The sequence below is a fragment of the Bufo bufo genome, chromosome 3 (assembly GCF_905171765.1).
Source record: "Bufo bufo chromosome 3, aBufBuf1.1, whole genome shotgun sequence".
Lineage (NCBI taxonomy): Eukaryota > Metazoa > Chordata > Amphibia > Anura > Bufonidae > Bufo > Bufo bufo.
In genome coordinates this window covers 340,752,104-340,772,973 of record NC_053391.1, presented here as the reverse complement: position 1 = coordinate 340,772,973, position 20,870 = coordinate 340,752,104, and positions in this window count along the sequence as shown.

Sequence of the window (20,870 nt, the reverse complement as noted above, 5' to 3'; positions counted from 1 at the left end):
TTTGAATGGGTAACACAATAGCTTATCTATCAACTAATGTGGACACCCCAACAACAGTGAGATGAGACAGCTCTTTCCCAATTTAGTAGAATCAGCTTGTAACACACCAGATTCTCAAGCAATCTATGTGGAAACAGCAGACGGTGTAAAAAGAGGCCACTCTATAGTAGAATCTTGGGCCACTGCACGATTAAATACATTACACCTGATGCAAACATTGACCTGTAAGGCTGAGTTCACACTTGAGTTATTTGGTCAGTTAATTCCAGCAGTTACTGTATGGTGAGCCAAAATCAGGAGCTAATCCTACTCTCAGATAAGGTATCATGAAAAGATCTGCACCTGTTCTGTGTTTTGGACCCATAAGTGACCAAATAAGTGAAGTGTGAACTGAGCCTAATAGTGACACATGCCAATGCGCACATCCATATACCGTATGTGACTTGCCTGTCATACTGACACACAATAACTGTTTCACTACCAGAAAGGACTAGCTATGCATGTACAACATTCACTCTCCCCGCAGGCCGGATATAGCTGATTTAACGAGCTTTGTGGCTAATTAATTCGGAACGAAGGGAATTTTGGTGGAAAATTCGGCAAAGTGTCTGAATGGAATATTTTAAACTTCACTCCTCTCTATTCATCAATATACTAGCACTGAACAAATCTTAAAGAGGACCTTTCATCAGTCCAAACATTGTAAGATAATTATCAGGCTACATAGAGCAGCGCCCATGGATCTCACTGCACTTACTATTATCCCTGGGCGCCGCTCCGTTCACCCGCTGTGCCCTCCGGTATCTTCACTGAATTGGTTTGACTAGGTGGAGTCTGCCCTGTTTCACCCTGGGCATTCCTTCTCCCAGGCTGTGAGCTCTGCGCTGCGATTAGACAGCGCCCAGGGATAATAGTAAGTGCAATGAGATCCCTGGGCGCCGCTCTATGTAGCCTGATAATTATCTTGCAATGTTTGGACCGCTGAAAGGTCCTCTAAATTGAAATTATCGGGAACCATCCATACAGTATGTCATTTATCTGTTACTAAGATGGTGCAGTAAATCAATACGGATCAGGACGTTTTAGTACAAATTAAAAATTAATATAGCATAAAATATTGAGTGAATATGTGAAAGGAAAGGTACTATGGTGCAAAATCCTGGTATATGGTCTATGCTGGCCAGATATTGGGAATATTATATGAGTTATGTGTTTTCCAGTTGGTGATCCATTCAAAAGTGTACAGTTAAATTCCACATTAGAGGTAATTTAATGTAATTTACACTAATTAGGGCCTTGGATTATTCACTGTAGTTCCCATGGCCACTTCTAGTTTGCAAGTGTTTTAAGATGAGTTGGCAAAGGCTTCAATCTCTTGTCAATAAAAGTATAGCAAAACAGATTATACTTCTGTATAAAATGTATGCATGGGGGATATCAAGACCAAGTCTATTCAGCTAGCATGCTCATTATATCTTTTGGCACTGAAGAATATAGTGGAAAGCAGGTCATACATGCATATGTCTGTGTAGGCTTGACGTTTTTGTGGTTCCAGTGGTGCAGTTTCTAGAAACACAAAAAGCCAGCCAGACTTCAATAATTAGGAGAAAGTTAGTAAATTAGACAACACTGAGTATAGATAGTCATAAAGATATTTCTAGTGTCCTTCAAAGTAAAGTGCAAAAACATATAACCAAATTATTATAGGACCCTTAAGACTTAACTTTTAATAGAGATAAGATAAAAAACGCCCTATATACCAAGGTGGATAATATCAAATAAACAAAGACAGAGATATGGCCTAACTACCACTGAGCATGTGATATCCACTGGATACCTCCAGTAATGGAATGTGTGAGTAGCTAAGATAAAGGCAATACCTAGGGCGATAGTAGTGGCAGAAATTAGAGGCCTGGGGCAGAAATATTAATGCAGGGGCGAAAAAGAGGAAAAACTCTTCCTGTATAAGCCCTGACTGTGCCTCTGCCCACGGACAATCCCTGATGGTGGGATTTCCCTGTCCTCGTACCTGCCCTGACTGACCATAGGAAGCCCGAAACAAAGAGAGTTCCCCTCAAAGGAGGGTAGATAGAAAACAAAGTGACAGCATACCTCTTGATAATTTGTAGATAATCATATCCCAACGCGTTTCCCCCTTACTTGGTTCCTCAGGGAGTTGATCGTAGCTGAGTACATATAAAGATAGTAGCTGAGTACATATAAATCATATCGGTAACATACTTCATCCAGGGATAATAGCTGATAACATTCCATGATAGATAATACAAAATAGGCAGACCTTATGATAGAATCTGAGTGCACCAAAAGGAGCCGATTACATCACAGATTCCCTGCTGTAATAGGGAAGAAATGCCACCTAAAAATATAAGACAGATAGAAATATACGTCTACTATATAGATACTTATGCAAGGTGGAGATATAAATGGCAAAGTTATAAACTTACAAGTGATGTGCCATATCTCTGCCTTTGTTTATTTGATATCGCCTTCATTAACTGCGCCTGGGCCTAATACTAAAATGTACGGCACAGGCGCAGGATTTGCAGGGCGCTGAGGAGACCAAGGATGTCAATCACCTTTACAAGGGCGTGCCAATCTGTGAGAGGACGGAGCTTCTAGGTGCTGCAGCAACGCCCCGCTAGCACCTAGAGGCTCATTAGCATATTATAAAAGTCTTTATTTTGAGGGAACGGCGGCAGGGAGGGAGTTATAAGTCATACAGTTATGTTCTGCTGACATTGGCACATCGCTAATGTCAGCCAGCTACATAACGATTTTTCTGATGACAGAAACCCTTTAAGTGTCCTATAATAATTTTGTTTGATGAGTTAGTAAAATAGTGTCAATATTCATTTTGGGGACATTGTATTCACAGTGATGTCATGTGATATTCACTGCAGGAACATTTCATGGTCATTGAGGATATCATTGCTAGTAGCATCACTGTGGCCTAATCATCATATCAGAGCAAAGAGGATTTGCAAATAAGATGGTACTGTAAGGGCTGTTTCACACGAGCGGATGCCGTGCGTGACATCCGCTCCGTGAATGACAGCCAAGCCCCGATGCAGACTGCAGAGGCACGGAGCATTAACATGACTGATAATGCTCCGTGCCTCTCTGTGATCTCTATACTACGAAATCACGGTGACAACTTTATCTCCCTGTGATTTCGTAGTAAAGAGATCACAGAGAGGCACGGAGCATTATCAGTCATGTTAATGCTCCGTGCTTCTGCAGTCTGCATCGGGTCTTGGCTGTCATTCACGGAGCGGATGTCACGCACGGCATCTGCTCGTGTGAAACAGCCCTAAGTGTATTACAGAAGAATAAAAACCTGCAATGTGGGACAGCTCACATGAGCCTTACTGCCTAAGCAAATTACAGGCTGTCCCTTAGTGTTTTTGAACCTTTTCTTTCCTCCTACTTCTGGTGGACATCTCATCTATCCTCACCAACACCTAATTGTTTAAATGTCTAAGGGTTTATGCCATTGTCATAATACTGCTCTAATTCATCTCTATATGTCTCTAATTTCATTGTGGCCTGCTCCATGGAACTCGGTGCAAAGGTATTCACCCAACAAGGTGTACTGCAATACAGGCTCCATACTGAGGGCTTTGACATGTGCATAAGCCCTTACATATTTGAAGGCTATTGTCTTGACCAAGGCAATCCAACGTATAGTTTAAAGTAATGGAAATGTTATGTCAGTTTAAATCTTTCCCAACAGGTCAAAATTACCAAAGTCAACCATAAATTTTGTTATTATTATTATTATTATTATTATTTTTTTTATTATTTTTTTTTTTATTTCAAAGCACCATTAATTCCCTGTACATCAAGAGGGGCTTACACAAACATAGTATAAAAATACAGGTACAATAAACATGAAACTATTAACAAACTGGTACAGAGGGGGAGAGAACCCTGTCAGTGAGAGCGTACAAGGGAAGAGGAAGGACACAGAAGGTGAGGGTAAAAGCTGCTCATCTGGTTGTATGGTGGCAGCATGCTCATTGTAGTTGGTAGGCTTTCTGAATAGGTAGGTTTTCAGGTTACTTTCGAAGGTCTAGATGTTGGGGGAGAGTCTGATGTGCTGGGGTTGTGAGTTCCAGAGGAGGGGAGAGGCATGTCAGAAATCTTGTAGGATGACTGTGTGAAGAACAGATGAGAGTAAAACAAAGAAGGAGGTCCTGTGAGGATCAAAGATTACTTGTGGGGGTCTATCGGGAAAGCAGGTCAGAGATATAAGGAGGGGACAGATTGTGGATGGCCTTATGTGTAGTTATTAGTATTCTCTGGGCAATGGGGAGCCAGTACAGGGATTTGCAGAGGGGAACGGCAGAGTAGGGGAAAGGTGGATTAACTGGGCAGCAGAGTTGAGGATAGATTGAAGGGGTGCTAGATGGAAGGCCACAGAGTAGGATGTTGCTATAGTCTAGGCAGGAGATTATAGGGTGTGTACTAGCATTTTAGTTGACTCAGGGGTGAGGAAGGAGAAAATATGAGAGATGTTCTTGAGTTCAAAGAATCAGGTGGAGGTAAGCGGTTGGATATGTGGCTTGAAGGACAGGGCAGAATCAAATGTTATCCCCAAGCAGCAGACCAGTGACACTGAAGAAAGCATCTTGTTATTAAAGGGGTTATCCACTCCTATAAAACTCCCCCCCCCCCCATATGCCGGGCCCCTCACATTAAATATACTTATCTGGCTCCCCGCTCCCTGCGCCGCTCTTGGTCCCTGCACCGCCACAGCTGCGGAGATGAAAACATCCGGTGTTAGGGGGGAGCAGCCAATGGCAGGCGGGGACGAGCCTCTGTCCCCATCCCCGCCTGTCATTGGCTGCTCACCCTCCCCCCAACACCAGATGTTTTCATCCGCGCATAGGGAGAAGCAGCTGCGTCGGTGCGGGGACCCAGAGTGGCGCAAGGAGCGGGAAGCCTGGTAAGTATATTAAATGTGAGGGGCACGACATATGGGGGGGGGGGGGGGACTTTTATAGGATTGGATAAGCCCTTTAACTGTTATGGATAGGTCAGGTAATGTTTTAGTAAAAAGCATACCCTATTTACAGGCATAGTGTATGCTGCAGAGAGCTCACATTGCAGTGCAAAGAGGGTCTGTGTGATGAAACTAGGCAGAGATGCTCAGTACACTGCTATTGAGCCTATGCATTGGCTCGGCAGTTCATTACACTGAATTAAACACAACTGCAGTTAGGAACAAATGGAGGTGCAACCGCGCATTTCATGAAAGGAGTACACATGGACGAGTATCATCAATGGAACAATTATGACTAATATAGTTGGTAACCCCTTTAATTATATCCATGCCTTTTGCTTGAAAGAGGATGGAACATTTTTCAATCACATCATAAAAGCTTAGCAATACTACTTCACAAATTACATCCTTAATGGATTAATCTTGAATGTAATATGCAAGGCATTGATCACCTTTTTCTCCTTTAAGTGTCCTTCACAGAAGTGTAACAAATGGATGGTATTCAGCATATAAAAACCATGGATATTAATTTACTAAATTATCTGCATATATACAAGCACAATGAACGAGTACTAATCGACCCAGAACACACTTCCTGTCTAAGTCTTGTATACCAATGCATTATCTACTACAGAAGAGCCAGTCTTAGTCCACCGGATAGCGACTTAAGCTTGTGGCAATGGAAAACAGTTACAGGAAAGATTCATTTTGTTGCAGATTATGTACAGTTTTATACCAGCCAAAAAATATTGTATATGAAGAATTCTTGTCAAGGCCTAAGGGTAGAGATGGGCAAAGTTTTGAAAAATTTGATTCAACAACTTCGCCAAAGTTAGCCAAGAAATTAGATTTGTTCCGAATTAATTTGTCACAAATCACTATAAATTAGGTATACCCATGCCACACTGCCTTAGGGTATAACCACATGGAACGGCTGTGCTGCGGCCAGGTTGCGGCCATGCTGCAGTGAAGAACCGCGTGGCCAATTAACCTGCAGCTGACTTTCATGTAATAATGAAGACCGCACTTCATTATTAGTGGCCGCCCTGCCCCTTTAATGCACCTTTAAACAGGGGCTGTTGCTGGTATGGGGTTTGGCTGGGTAGGTGGGGGGACAATATGCATATCATTGCTGCTCTTGCATGCAATCTCCTGCAGGTTATGTTACAGTAAACTCTGAATACTAATCAGCTCTGGCACACCCACTTCTCCAACCCAAGCGCTCTCTTGCCATACAGGTGGGACTCCTTCTTCTGCCATCTGCTTTTCCTCCTTTTCCACATCAGATAATATCGATGAGAATATGTCATCAGGAACATCCAGCTTCTCCTCTCTCTGCATCTTGCTGACTTTTCTAGGACATGGAGACTTTGAAGGATCATTTGGAAGAAGTAATGCCAGCAAAAGATGAGGATGGTCATCAATTAAGACCTGGCCCCTCTAAGGGGTGCAGACTGGATTATATTGGTTGGCACGCTGATAATGGAATAATAAAGGCTTCCATCTTATTTGTATTGAATTAAATTTACAGCTGATGTAGAAATAAGTAAATGTAGAAATAAATAAATAAAACATCACTTCATTCACTTTTGTGGGACTTCTAAGTACGGTACATTGCACTATTTCCGGTAGTCCCATAGAAGTGAATGTTTCAATGGCCATGCATGCACACCACTCCTTCATTCTCATAGGGGACTTAGGAACCTCTATTTTTGTGATTGCTAGAGGCCCCAGTCATTGGACTCCTAGTGATCAAATGCTTACCAATATGCTGTGGATAGGAGATCTGTGTTGTTTGTGGGGAAAACCCCTTTAAATCATCTGTCATTTTGAGTCTACAGGTCCTCTGCAGACCTATTTTTTTTCCACAGTAGCAGACTAAAATTTTAATTGTGATCCTTTAATCATTAGAAAGCTGCCGCCACTCTGGTCCATGGCTGCATCTGGAAAGTAGGCAACTGGACACTTCTCTGTCTCCTTCCACTACTGCCTTCCGCCACAGCCCGGTTAGTTCAGTTACGACTATTCAGCTCTATATCCACAGTGGTGTCACATTCACAAGACATCAGTCGTCCAAAGGTGACATCAGGAATGGCAGCTTATTGAAAGGGGAATCATGCTGCAATGTAATGTCAGGTAATTGAGGTTTCCATCTCTGGTTCTTATTCTATTGTCATGGTGATGATCCTGACTTTAAGCTTTTTAACTAACCTATATTGCATATATACCATATGGCCATCCATCTGTATTCTTCTTGTTAAGGGGACAGTTGGATGGCAGTATGACTACAGTATCAGACTACACAAAATGTGTTTGCAGTCTATTACCATGGAAACAGATATACATAGGAGATGTGAATATAAAATTGTGATATTGATGATTAAAATTATTATATTTTATCTATTGCATGATTGTATATTTTTGCTCTATTGTTTGTACATGCCAGAGCTTCTGCTTTTAGCTGTGAAGCTGTGAACAGAGATATGGACATTAAAAACTCAAAATATCAGAAAATGACCTATTAAGTTTTCTACACATGCATTGTGTCTTGTACAGAGGTCAATGTGCAGAGAGAGGAAGGAGGAAAGCTGTGACCATCACATTGTTAAAAGCATGATCCTGTATTATCTGTCTCCAGCTTTAAAACTGAAGTTTTAATTTTTGTTGTAGTACTGTCTGTGATGATAATGAGATGACTACTGAGAAGCAACAGGCTTTAGAGATGATTCAGTGGTCATGTGCAAAAATATGTTTCTAGAGCATCTATCACTATGATCAATCCTATTAAACCAGACATATTGCCTGGTATGGTTGATCATGCCGAGCAAAATTTTATATATATATATACACTCACCTAAAGAATTATTAGGAACACCATACTAATACGGTGTTGGACCCCCTTTTGCCTTCAGAACTGCCTTAATTCTATGTGGCATTGATTCAACAAGGTGCTGATAGCATTCTTTAGAAATGTTGGCCCATATTGATAGGATAGCATCTTGCAGTTGATGGAGATTTGAGGGATGCACATCCAGGGCACGAAGCTCCCGTTCCACCACATCCCAAAGATGATCTATTGGGTTGAGATCTGAACCAATTTGAAATGATTCGAGCTTTGTGACATGGTGCATTATCCTGCTGGAAGTAGCCATCAGAGGATGGATACATGTTCTCATTCTGTTTACGCCAAATTCGGACTCTACCATTTGAATTTCTCAACAAAAATCGAGACTCATCATACCAGGCAACATTTTTCCAGTCTTCAACAGTCCAATTTTGGTGAGCTCGTGCAAATTTTAGCCTCTTTTTCCTATTTGTAGTGGAGATGAGTGGTACCCGGTGGGGTCTTCTGCTGTTGTAGCCCATCCGCCTCAAGGTTGTGCGTGTTGTGGCTTCACAAATGCTTTGCTGCATACCTTGGTTGTAACGAGTGGTTATTTCAGTCAACGTTGCTCCTCTACCAGCTTGAATCAGTCGGCCCATTCTCCTCTGACCTCTAGCATCCACAAGGCATTTTTGCCCACAGGACTGCCGCATACTGGATGTTTTTCCCTTTTCACACCATTCTTTGTAAACCCTAGAAATGGTTGTGCGTGAAAATCCCAGTAACTGAGCAGATTGTGAAATACTCAGACCGGCCCGTCTGGCACCAACAACCATGCCACGCTCAAAATTGCTTAAATCACCTTTCTTTCCCATTCTGATATTAAGCTTAGAGTTCAGGAGATTGTCTTGACCAGGACCACACCCCTAAATGCTTTGAAGCAACTGTCATGTGATTGGTTGACTAGATAATTGCATTAATGAGAAATAGAACAGGTGTTCCTAATAATTCTTTAGGTGAGTGTATATATATACAGTACAGACCAAAAGTTTGGACACACCTTCTCATTCAAAGAGTTTTCTTTATTTTCATGACTATGAAGGCATCAAAACTATGAATTAACACATGTGGAATTATATACATAAAAAACAAGTGTGAAACAACTGAAAATATGTCATATTCTAGGTTCTTCAAAGTAGCCACCTTTTGCTTTGATTACTGCTTTGCACACTCTTGGCATTCTCTTGATGAGCTTCAAGAGGTAGTCCCCTGAAATGGTCTTCCAACAGTCTTGAAGGAGTTCCCAGAGATGCTTAGCACTTGTTGGCCCTTTTGCCTTCACTCTGCGGTCCAGCTCACCCCAAACCATCTCGATTGGGTTCAGATCCGGTGACTGTGGAGGCCAGGTCATCTGGCGCAGCACCCCAACACTCTCCTTCATGGTCAAATAGCCCTTACTTTCAAAGTTTTCCCAATTTTTCGGCTGACTGACTGACCTTCATTTCTTAAAGTAATGATGGCCACTCGTTTTTCTTTACTTAGCTGCTTTTTTCTTGCCATAATACAAATTCTAACAGTCTATTCAGTAGGACTATCAGCTGTGTATCCACCTGACTTCTCCTCAACGCAACTGATGGTCCCAACCCCATTTATAAGGCAAGAAATCCCACTTATTAAACCTGACAGGGGACACCTGTGAAGTGAAAACCATTTCAGGGGACTACCTCTCTGAAGCTCATCAAGAGAATGCCAAGAGTGTGCAAAGCAGTAATCAAAGCAAAAGGTGGCTACTTTGAAGAACCTAGAATATGACATATTTTCAGTTGTTTCACACTTGTTTGTTATGTATATAATTCCACATGTGTTAATTCATAGTTTTGATGCCTTCAGTGTGAATCTACAATTTTCATAGTCATGAAAATAAAGAAAACTCTTTGAATGAGAAGGTGTGTCCAAACTTTTGGTCTGTACTGTAGGTGAAGCGTCCTTAGGGCAAGGACCTCAAAGGTAGTATTTTCCGAAATAATGCCTGTACCGCTAGCCACACAAGAAAGGCAGCAGGAGATTAGGGAGGTTAACAAGTGGCTCAAGAACTGGTGTAGGAAGGAGGGGTTTGGGTTCCTGGAAAACTGGGCCAACTTCTCTCTCGGCTACAGGCTCTATTGTAGGAATGGGCTGCACCTCAATGGAGAAGGGGCCGCTGTGTTGGGGGAGAAGATGGCTAGAACATTGGAGGAGTGTTTAAACTAATAACTGGGGGAGGGTAAATACGTTATAGGAGAGGAAGATAGTGCAGATAGAGACCTGGGGCAAGGTAATGGAACTGCGGGAAGAATGGAAGGAGGGACTAGAACAGTTCAGAAGTAAAGGTGTAGGGTAAAAATTATACATAAACCTCTTAAATGTATGTATAATAATGCCAGAAGCCTGACTAATAAAACTGGGGAACTGGAATTAGGAGGACTATGACATAATGGGAATAACTGAGACATGGCTGAATGATAGTTATGACTGGGCAGTTAATGTACAGGATTACAGTCTGTAACCGGAGAAATGGAGGGGTCTACCTTTATGTAAAGTCCTGTCTAAAGCCCACAGTCCGATAAGATATAAGTGAGGGACATGAACATGTGGAGTCACTGTGGGCAGAAATACATGGAGGCAAAAACAATAATAAATTACTAATAGGAGTTTATTATAAACCACATAATATACCAGAGTCCACAGAAAATCTACTACTAAACGAGATAGACGAGGCAGCAAATCATAATGAGGTGGCTATTATGGGGGACTTCAACTACCCAGATATAGACTTGAAAACTGAAAGCTGTACATCTCATAAAGGAAACAGGTTCTTGGCAATAACCAAAGACAATTACCTTTCCCAACTGGTTCAGAACCCGACTAAAGGGACGGCCATACTGGACATAGTATTAACCAATAGACCTGACAGAACAACAGATGTGCAGGTTGGGGGACACCTGAGAAATAGTGACCATAAAGTAATAACCTTCCAATTATCCTTCAAATGAGCGTTTCTACTGGGAGGAACAAAAATACCAAACTTCAAAAAAGCTAATTTTAGCCGAATAGGAGAGGCCATAGGCGTAATTAACTGGGACAAAGTCCTCAAAAAAAAAAATTCGGCCACAAAATAGGATATTTTTAAAAGCATCCTAAAATATAATTGTGAGAGGTACATACCTTATAGGAATAAAGGGTTAAGGAACAAGAAGAAACCAATGTGGATAAATAGAACTGTAAAGAAAGCAATAAATGACAAAAAGAAAGCATTTAAATCACTAAAACAGGAGGGTAGCGAGGAAGCACTGAAAAAAATAGAATATGTAAAAAACAAATAAAAGCCGCCAAACTAGAGACCAAGAGATTAATTGCCAATGAGAGTAAAACTAACCCTAAAATGTTCTTCAATTATATAAATGGTAAAAAGTATAAATCTGAAGGTGTCGGCCCTCTACAGAGTAATGAGGGGGAAGTTGCAGAGAGCGATGAGGAGAAAGCAAAGCTATTAAATATTTTTTTCTCCACTGTATTCACTGAGGAAAATAAACTGTCAGATGAAATGCAGAATGTAAAAGTAAATTCCCCATTAAAAGTTCCCTGACTGACCCAGGAAGAAGTACAACAGCGACTTAAAAAGATTAAAATAGACAAATCACCAGGACCAGATGGCATACACCCCCGTATCCTAAGATAATTAAGTAATGTCATAGCCAGACCCTTATTTCTGATATTTACAGACTCTATACTGACAGGGAGTGTTCCACAGGATTGGCGTATAGCAAATGTGGTGCCAATATTCAAAAAGGGTGCAAAAACAGACCCCGGAAACTATAGGCCAGTAAGTTTAACATCTGTTGTGGGTAAACAGTTTGAAGGTTTTCTAAGAGATGCTATCTTGGAGGATCTCAATGAAAACAAGCAAATAACATCATATCAGCATGGCTTCATGAGGGATCGGTCATGTCAAACTAATTTAATCAGTTTCTATGAGGAGGTAAGTTCTAGACTTGACAGTGGTGAATCAATGGATGTTGTATATCTGGACTTCTCCAAAGCATTTGACACTGTACCACATAAAAGGTTAGTATATAAAATGAGAATGCTCGGACTGGGAGAAAACGTCTGTATGTGGGTAAGTAACTGGCTCAATGATAGAAAACAGAGGGTGGTTATTAATGGTACACACTCAGATTGAGTCACTCTCACTAGCGGAGTGCCTCAGGGGTCAGTATTGGGCCCTATTCTCGTCAATATATTTATTAATGATCTTGTAGAAGGCTTGCACAGTAAAATATAAATTTTTGCACTGAAGAGGACAATAAACAGCTACAGATGGATCTGGATAGATTACAGGCTTGGGCAGAGAAGTGGCAGATGAGGTTTAACACTGACAAATGTAAGGTTATGCACATGGGGATAATGCAAATCACCCTTACATACTAAATAGTAAAACACTGGGTAACACTGACATGGAAAAGGACCTAGGAATTTTAATAAACAGCAAACTAAGCAGTAAAAACCAGTGTCAGGCAGCTGCTGCCAAGGCCAATAAGATAATGGGGTGCATCAAAAGGGGCATAGATGCCCGTGATGAGAACATAGTTCTACCACTTTACAAATCACTAGTCAGACCACACATGGAGTACTGTGTACAATTCTGGGCTCCTGTGAACAAGGCAGACATAGCAGAGCTGGAGAGGGTTCAGAGGAGGGCAACTAGAGTAATAACTGGAATTGGGGAAACTACAGTACCCTGAAAGATTATCAACATTAGGGTTATTCACTTTAGAAAAAAGACGACTGAGGGCAGATCTAATTACTATGTATAAATATATCAAGGTATAGTACAGAGATGTCTCCAATCATCTTTTTATCCCCAGGACTGTGACTGTGACGAGGGGACACCTTCTGCGTCTGGAGGAAAGAAGGTTTGTACACAAACATAGAAAAGGATTCTTTACGGTAAGAGCAGTGAGACTATGGAACTCTCTGCCTGAGGAGGTGGTGATGGTGAGTACAATAAAATAATTCAAGAGGGGCTTGGATGAATTTCTGGAGTGTAATAATATTACAGGCTATAGCTACTTAGAGAGGAGTTGTTGATCCAGGGAGTTATTCTGATTGCCTGATTGGAGTCGGGAAGGAATTTTTTCCCCCTTAACTGGGGAAAATTGGCTTGTACCTCACAGGGTTTTTTTTTTTTTGCCTTCCTCTGGATCAACTTGCAGGATAAAAGGCCGAACTGGATGGACAAATGTTTTACTATGTTACTACGGTCCTACGGTATAATAATGCTGGACCACAAAGACAAGATGTCTAGCCCTGTCAATCAAAGGGGAGGGGAGTACACAGAGCAGTGAGGGGCATAGCAGTAGCGGTGCTCCAAGCACTATGACTGGCCCTTCAGGTGAACACCATAAAAAAATATATAAAGACGGTGTAAAAAAAAGCAATTTTTTGTCACCTTACATCACAAAAAGTGAAATACCAAGCAATCAAAAAGTCATATGCACCCCATAATCATACCAATCAAACCGTCATCTCATCCCGCAAAAAATAATACCCTACCTAAGACAATCGCCCAAAAAGAAAAAAAACTATGGCTCTCAGAATATGGAGACACTGAAACATGATTTTTTTTTGTTTCAAAAATGCTTTTATTGTGTAAAACTTAAATAAATAAAAAAAGTATATATATTAACCACTTCCCGCCACGCTAACGCCGAAAGGCGTCATTTCTGCGGCGCTCCCAGGTCACACTAACGCCAATAGGCGTCATCTCGCGTGAGCCGAGATTTCCTGTGAACGCGCGCACACAGGCGCGCGCGCTCACAGGAACGGAAGGTAAGAGAGTTGATCTCCAGCCTGCCAGCGGCGATCGTTCGCTGGCAGGCTGGAGATGTGTTTTTTTTAACCCCTAACAGGTATATTAGACGCTGTTTTGATAACAGCGTCTAATATACCTGCTACCTGGTCCTCTGGTGGTCCCCTTTGTTTGGATCGACCACCAGAGGACACAGGTAGCTCAGTAAAGTAGCACCAAGCACCACTACACTACACTACACCCCCCCCCCCCGTCACTTATTAACCCCTTATTAGCCCCTGATCACCCCATATAGACTCCCTGATTACCCCCCTGTCATTGATTACCCCCCTGTCATTGATTACCCCCCTGTAAAGCTCCATTCAGACGTCCGCATGATTTTTACGGATCCACTGATAGATGGATCGGATCCGCAAAACGCATCCGGACGTCTGAATGAAGCCTTACAGGGGCGTGATCAATGACTGTGGTGATCACCCCATATAGACTCCCTGATCACCCCCCTGTCATTGATTACACCCCTGTCATTGATCACCCCCCTGTAAAGCTCCATTCAGACGTCCGCATGATTTTTACGGATGCACTGATAGATGGATCCGATCCGCAAAACGCATCCGGACGTCTGAATGAAGCCTTACAGGGGCATGATCAATGACTGTGGTGATCACCCCATATAGACTCCCTGATCACCCCCCTGTAAAGCTCCATTCAGATGTCCGCATGATTTTTACGGATGCACTGATAGATGGATCCGATCCGCAAAACGCATCCGGACGTCTGAATGAAGCCTTACAGGGGCATGATCAATGACTGTGGTGATCACCCCATATAGACTCCCTGATCACCCCCCTGTAAAGCTCCATTCAGATGTCCGCATGATTTTTACGGATGCACTGATAGATGGATCGGATCCGCAAAACGCATCCGGACGTCTGAATGAAGCCTTACAGGGGCATGATCAATGACTGTGGTGATTACCCCCCTGTAAAGCTCCATTCAGATGTCCGCATGATTTTTACGGATGCACTGATAGATGGATCGGATCCGCAAAACGCATCCGGACGTCTGAATGAAGCCTTACAGGGGCGTGATCAATGACTGTGGTGATCACCCCATATAGACTCCCTGATCACCCCCCCTGTCATTGATTACCCCCCTGTCATTGATTACCCCCCTGTAAAGCTCCATTCAGACGTCCGCATGATTTTTACGGATGCACTGATAGATGGATCGGATCCGCAAAACGCATCCGGACGTCTGAATGAAGCCTTACAGGGGCGTGATCAATGACTGTGGTGATCACCCCATATAGACTCCCTGATCACCCCCCTGTAAAGCTCCATTCAGATGTCCGCATGATTTTTACGGATGCACTGATAGATGGATCCGATCCGCAAAACGCATCCGGACGTCTGAATGAAGCCTTACAGGGGCATGATCAATGACTGTGGTGATCACCCCATATAGACTCCCTGATCACCCCCCTGTAAAGCTCCATTCAGATGTCCGCATGATTTTTACGGATGCACTGATAGATGGATCGGATCCGCAAAACGCATCCGGACGTCTGAATGAAGCCTTACAGGGGCATGATCAATGACTGTGGTGATTACCCCCCTGTAAAGCTCCATTCAGATGTCCGCATGATTTTTACGGATGCACTGATAGATGGATCGGATCCGCAAAACGCATCCGGACGTCTGAATGAAGCCTTACAGGGGCGTGATCAATGACTGTGGTGATCACCCCATATAGACTCCCTGATCACCCCCCCTGTCATTGATTACCCCCCTGTCATTGATTACCCCCCTGTAAAGCTCCATTCAGACGTCCGCATGATTTTTACGGATGCACTGATAGATGGATCGGATCCGCAAAACGCATCCGGACGTCTGAATGAAGCCTTACAGGGGCGTGATCAATGACTGTGGTGATCACCCCATATAGACTCCCTGATCACCCCCCTGTCATTGATCACCCCCCCTGTCATTGATCACCCCCCTGTCATTGATCACCCCCCTGTCATTGATCACCCCCCTGTCATTGATCACCCCCCTGTAAGGCTCCATTCAGACATTTTTTTGGCCCAAGTTAGCGGAATTATTATTATTTTTTTCTTACAAAGTCTCATATTCCACTAACTTGTGTCAAAAAATAAAATCTCACATGAACTCACCATACCCCTCACGGAAACCAAATGCGTAAAATTTTTTAGACATATATATTCCAGACTTCTTCTCACGCTTTAGGGCCCCTAGAATGCCAGGGCAGTATAAATACCCCACATGTGACCCCATTTCGGAAAGAAGACACCCCCAGGTATTCCGTGAGGGGCATATTGAGTCCATGAAAGATTGAAATTTTTGTCCCAAGTTAGCGGAACGGGAGACTTTGTGAGAAAAAAATTAAAAATATCAATTTCCGCTAACTTGTGCCAAAAAAAAAAAATTTCTATGAACTCGCCATGCCCCTCATTGAATACCTTGGGGTGTCTTCTTTCCAAAATGGGGTCACATGTGGGGTATTTATACTGCCCTGGCATTCTAGGGGCCCCAAAGCGTGAGAAGAAGTCTGGTATCCAAATGTCTAAAAATGCCCTCCTAAAAGGAATTTGGGCACCTTTGCGCATCTAGGCTGCAAAAAAGTGTCACACATCTGGTATCGCCGTACTCAGGAGAAGTTGGGGAATGTGTTTTGGGGTGTCATTTTACATATACCCATGCTGGGTGAGAGAAATATCTTGGTCAAATGCCAACTTTGTATAAAAAAATGGGAAAAGTTGTCTTTTGCCAAGATATTTCTCTCACCCAGCATGGGTATATGTAAAATGACACCCCAAAACACATTCCCCAACTTCTCCTGAATACGGCGATACCACATGTGTGACACTTTTTTGCAGCCTAGGTGGGCAAAGGGGCCCACATTCCAAAGAGCACCTTTAGGATTTCACAGGTCATTTACCTACTTACCACACATTAGTGCCCCTGGAAAATGCCAGGGCAGTATAACTACCCAACAAGTGACCCCATTTTGGAAAGAAGACACCCCAAGGTATTCCGTGAGGGGCATGGCGAGTTCCTAGAATTTTTTATTTTTTGTCACAAGTTAGTGGAAAATGATGATTTTTTTTTTTTTTTTTTTTTCATACAAAGTCTCATATTCCACTAACTTGTGACAAAAAATAAAAACTTCCATGAACTCACTATGCCCATCAGCGAATACCTTGGGGTCTCTTCTTTCCAAAATGGGGTCACTTGTGGGGTAGTTATACTGCCCTGGCATTCTAGGGGCCCAAATGTGTGGTAAGGAGTTTGAAATCAAATTCTGTAAAAAATGACCTGTGAAATCCGAAAGGTGCTCTTTGGAATATGGGCCCCTTTGCCCACCTAGGCTGCAAAAACGTGTCACACATCTGGTATCCCCGTACTCAGGAGAAGGTGGGGAATGTGTTTTGGGGTGTCATTTTACATATACCCATGCTGGGTGAGAGAAATATCTTGGCAAAAGACAACTTTTCCCATTTTTTTTATACAAAGTTGGCATTTGACCAAGATATTTATCTCACCCAGCATGGGTATATGTAAAAAGACACCCCAAAACACATTCCTCAACTTCTCCTGAATACAGAGATACCAGATGTGTGACACGTTTTTGCAGCCTAGGTGGGCAAAGGGGCCCATATTCCAAAGAGCACCTTTCGGATTTCACTGGTCATTTTTTGCAGAATTTGATTTCAAACTCCTTACCACACATTCGGGCCCCTAGAATGCCAGGGCAGTATAACTACCCCACAAGTGACCCCATTTTGGAAAGAAGAGACCCCAAGGTATTCGCTGATGGGCATAGTGAGTTCATGGAAGTTTTTATTTTTTGTCACAAGTTAGTGGAATATGAGACTTTGTATGAAAAAAAAAAAAAAAAAAAAAATCATCATTTTCCACTAACTTGTGACAAAAAATAAAAAATTCTAGGAACTTGCCATGCCCCTCACGGAATACCTTGGGGTGTCTTCTTTCCAAAATGGGGTCACTTGTGGGGTAGTTATACTGCCCTGGCATTCTAGGGGCCCGAATGTGTGGTAAGGAGTTTGAAATCAAATTCTGTAACAAATGACCTGTGAAATCCGAAAGGTGCTCTTTGGAATATGGGCCCCTTTGCCCACCTAGGCTGCAAAAAAGTGTCACACATCTGGTATTGCCGTACTCAGGAGAAGGTGGGGAATGTGTTTTGGGGTGTCATTTTACATATACCCATGCTGGGTGAGAGAAATATCTTGGCAAAAGACAACTTTTCCCATTTTTTTATACAAAGTTGGCATTTGACCAAGATATTTATCCCACCCAGCATGGGTATATGTAAAAAGACACCCCAAAACACATTCCTCAACTTCTCCTGAATACAGAGATACCAGATGTGTGACACTTTTTTGCAGCCTAGGTGGGCAAAGGGGCCCATATTCCAAAGAGCACCTTTCGGATTTCACAGGTCATTTTTTACAGAATTTGATTTCAAACTCCTTACCACACATTTGGGCCCCTAGAATGCCAGGGCAGTATAACTACCCCACAAGTGACCCCATTTTGGAAAGAAGAGACCCCAAGGTATTTCGTGATGGGCATAGTGAGTTCATAGAAGTTTTTATTTTTTGTCACAAGTTAGTGGAATATGAGACTTTGTAAGAAAAAAAAAAAAAAAAAAAAAAATCATCATTTTCCGCTAACTTGTGACAAAAAATAAAAAGTTCTATGAACTCACTATGCCCATCAGCGAATACCTTAGGGTGTGTACTTTCCGAAATGGGGTCATTTGTGGGGTGTTTGTACTGTCTGGCCATTGTAGAACCTCAGGAAACATGACAGGTGCTCAGAAAGTCAGAGCTGCTTCAAAAAGCGGAAATTCACATTTTTGTACCATAGTTTGTAAACGCTATAACTTTTACCCAAACCATTTTTTTTTTTTACCCAAACATTTTTTTTTTATCAAAGACATGTAGAACTATAAATTTAGAGCAAAATTTCTATATGGATCTCGTTTTTTTTGCAAAATTTTACAACTGAAAGTGAAAAATGTCATTTTTTTGCAAAAAAATCGTTAAATTTCGATTAATAACAAAAAAAGTAAAAATGTCAGCAGCAATGAAATACCACCAAATGAAAGCTCTATTAGTGAGAAGAAAAGGAGGTAAAATTCATTTGGGTGGTAAGTTGCATGACCGAGCAATAAACGGTGAAAGTAGTGTAGTGCCGATTTGTAAAAAAGGGCCTGGTCTTTAGGGGGGTATAAACCTGTGGTCCTTAAGTGGTTAAGTATTGCTGTGTCCATAACAACCTACTGCATAAAAATATCACAAGAACTAACCCCACAGTTGACCAAAAAAAAAAAAAAACATATTTCAGAATATGGAGACACTAAAAAATTATATTTTTCAAAAATGCTTTAGTATGTAAAACTGATACAAACAACCAAACAAAGTAGTGGCATATTTGATATTGTCACGTCCGCAACAACCTGCTCTAAAAAAATAACACATGATCTAACCTGTCAGATGAACACTGTAAATAACAAAATAAAAACGGTACCAAAACAGCTATTTTTTGTTACCTTGCCTCACAAAAAGTGTAATATAGAGCAGCCAAATATCATATGTACCCTAAAATAATACCAACAAAACTGCCACCTTTTCCCGTAGTTTCCAAAATAGGGTAATTTTTTTGGAGTTTCTAATCAGGCGGTCTTCAAATGTAACATGGCAACTTAAAATTATCCCATTGAAATCTGCCTTCCAGAAACCATATGGCGTTCCTTTCCTTCTGAGCCTTGCCGTGTGTCCGTACAGCAGTTTACGACCACATATGTGGTGTTTCTGTAAACGACAGAATCAGGGTAATAAATATTGAGTTTTGTTTGGCTGTTAACCCTTGCTTTGTTAGCGGAAAAAATTGATTAAAATGGAAAATCTGACAAAAAAGTGAAATTCTGACATTTCATCTACATTTTCCTTTAATTCTTGTGAAACACCTAAAGGGTTAACAAAGTTTGTAAAATCAGTTTTGAATACCTTCAGGGGTGTTGTTTCCAAAATGGGGTCACTTTTTTGGAGTTTCTACTCTAGGGGTACATCAGGGGATCTTCAAATGTGACATGGCAACTTAAAATTATCCCATTAAAATCTGCCTTATAAAAACCATATGGCGTTCCTTTCCTTCTGCGCCCTGCCGTGTGCTCATACAGCAGTTTACGACCACATATGGAATGTTTCTGTAAACTACAGAATCAGGGCAATAAATATTGAGTTTTTCAATCAAAGATGGAATACCCGCGCTGCCGCCAAGAGCCAATGTCGTTATTTATATCTCTACTTATAATAATGTCGCTGCTGGGTTCTACCTGGTTTATTGCCTATGTTCCGGTATTAGTGTGTCAAAACTGAAAAGGAAGCTCTGAACCCGCACTGATAAAGATTGTGTAGACCGCTAACTTTATTAATTTCTCACAAGTTTGAGCTGTAGCTGGTGAGAGTAGAAGGGGGAATGTGAATTAAATAACAATAACTGCCTCAGGATCAATATGTACAAGTAAATTTAATTAATAAACTTCCACTATTTGGGCTGTTATTGGTGCAAGCAAAGAGGGCAATATTATATCACATCTAATCAATACTTGCCTCAATGATAATATGGGGGCGATTCAAACCAAGCCGGGTTGTATCTGCTTCCCCGCTACCTCCGCAAGTGACTTTCAGGCTGCCGCGATGTAAATCTTGCGATAGGTCTTCAGTAGTGATGATCGAGGACCAAAGTATTCGGGTGTTCAGGCCGAACACATTGCTATATTCGTGTGCTCGGCTGAGCACCCGAGTATAATGGAAGTTAATGAGAGACAACCAGGCACCCCCTGCTCTGAAGAGGGGAGGGTGCCTGGTCCATTGGAAAAGGTCAGAAAGTGACAGAAACACCACCAAAACGGATCGGGAACACGATGAGGACAATGTCTGGATTAAACTTGGACTCCCAGGTCGCTGCTGGGAACCATGTTGTCCGAGTTGTACGCCACTTTTACAGACTGACAAAAATACCCACAAAACCCCCCAAAAAAACTATTTTACAGGATAAATTGTTAGGAAACATTCTTTCCTGTATATTCAATTGTATATAAAGTGCAAGTGCTGAAAT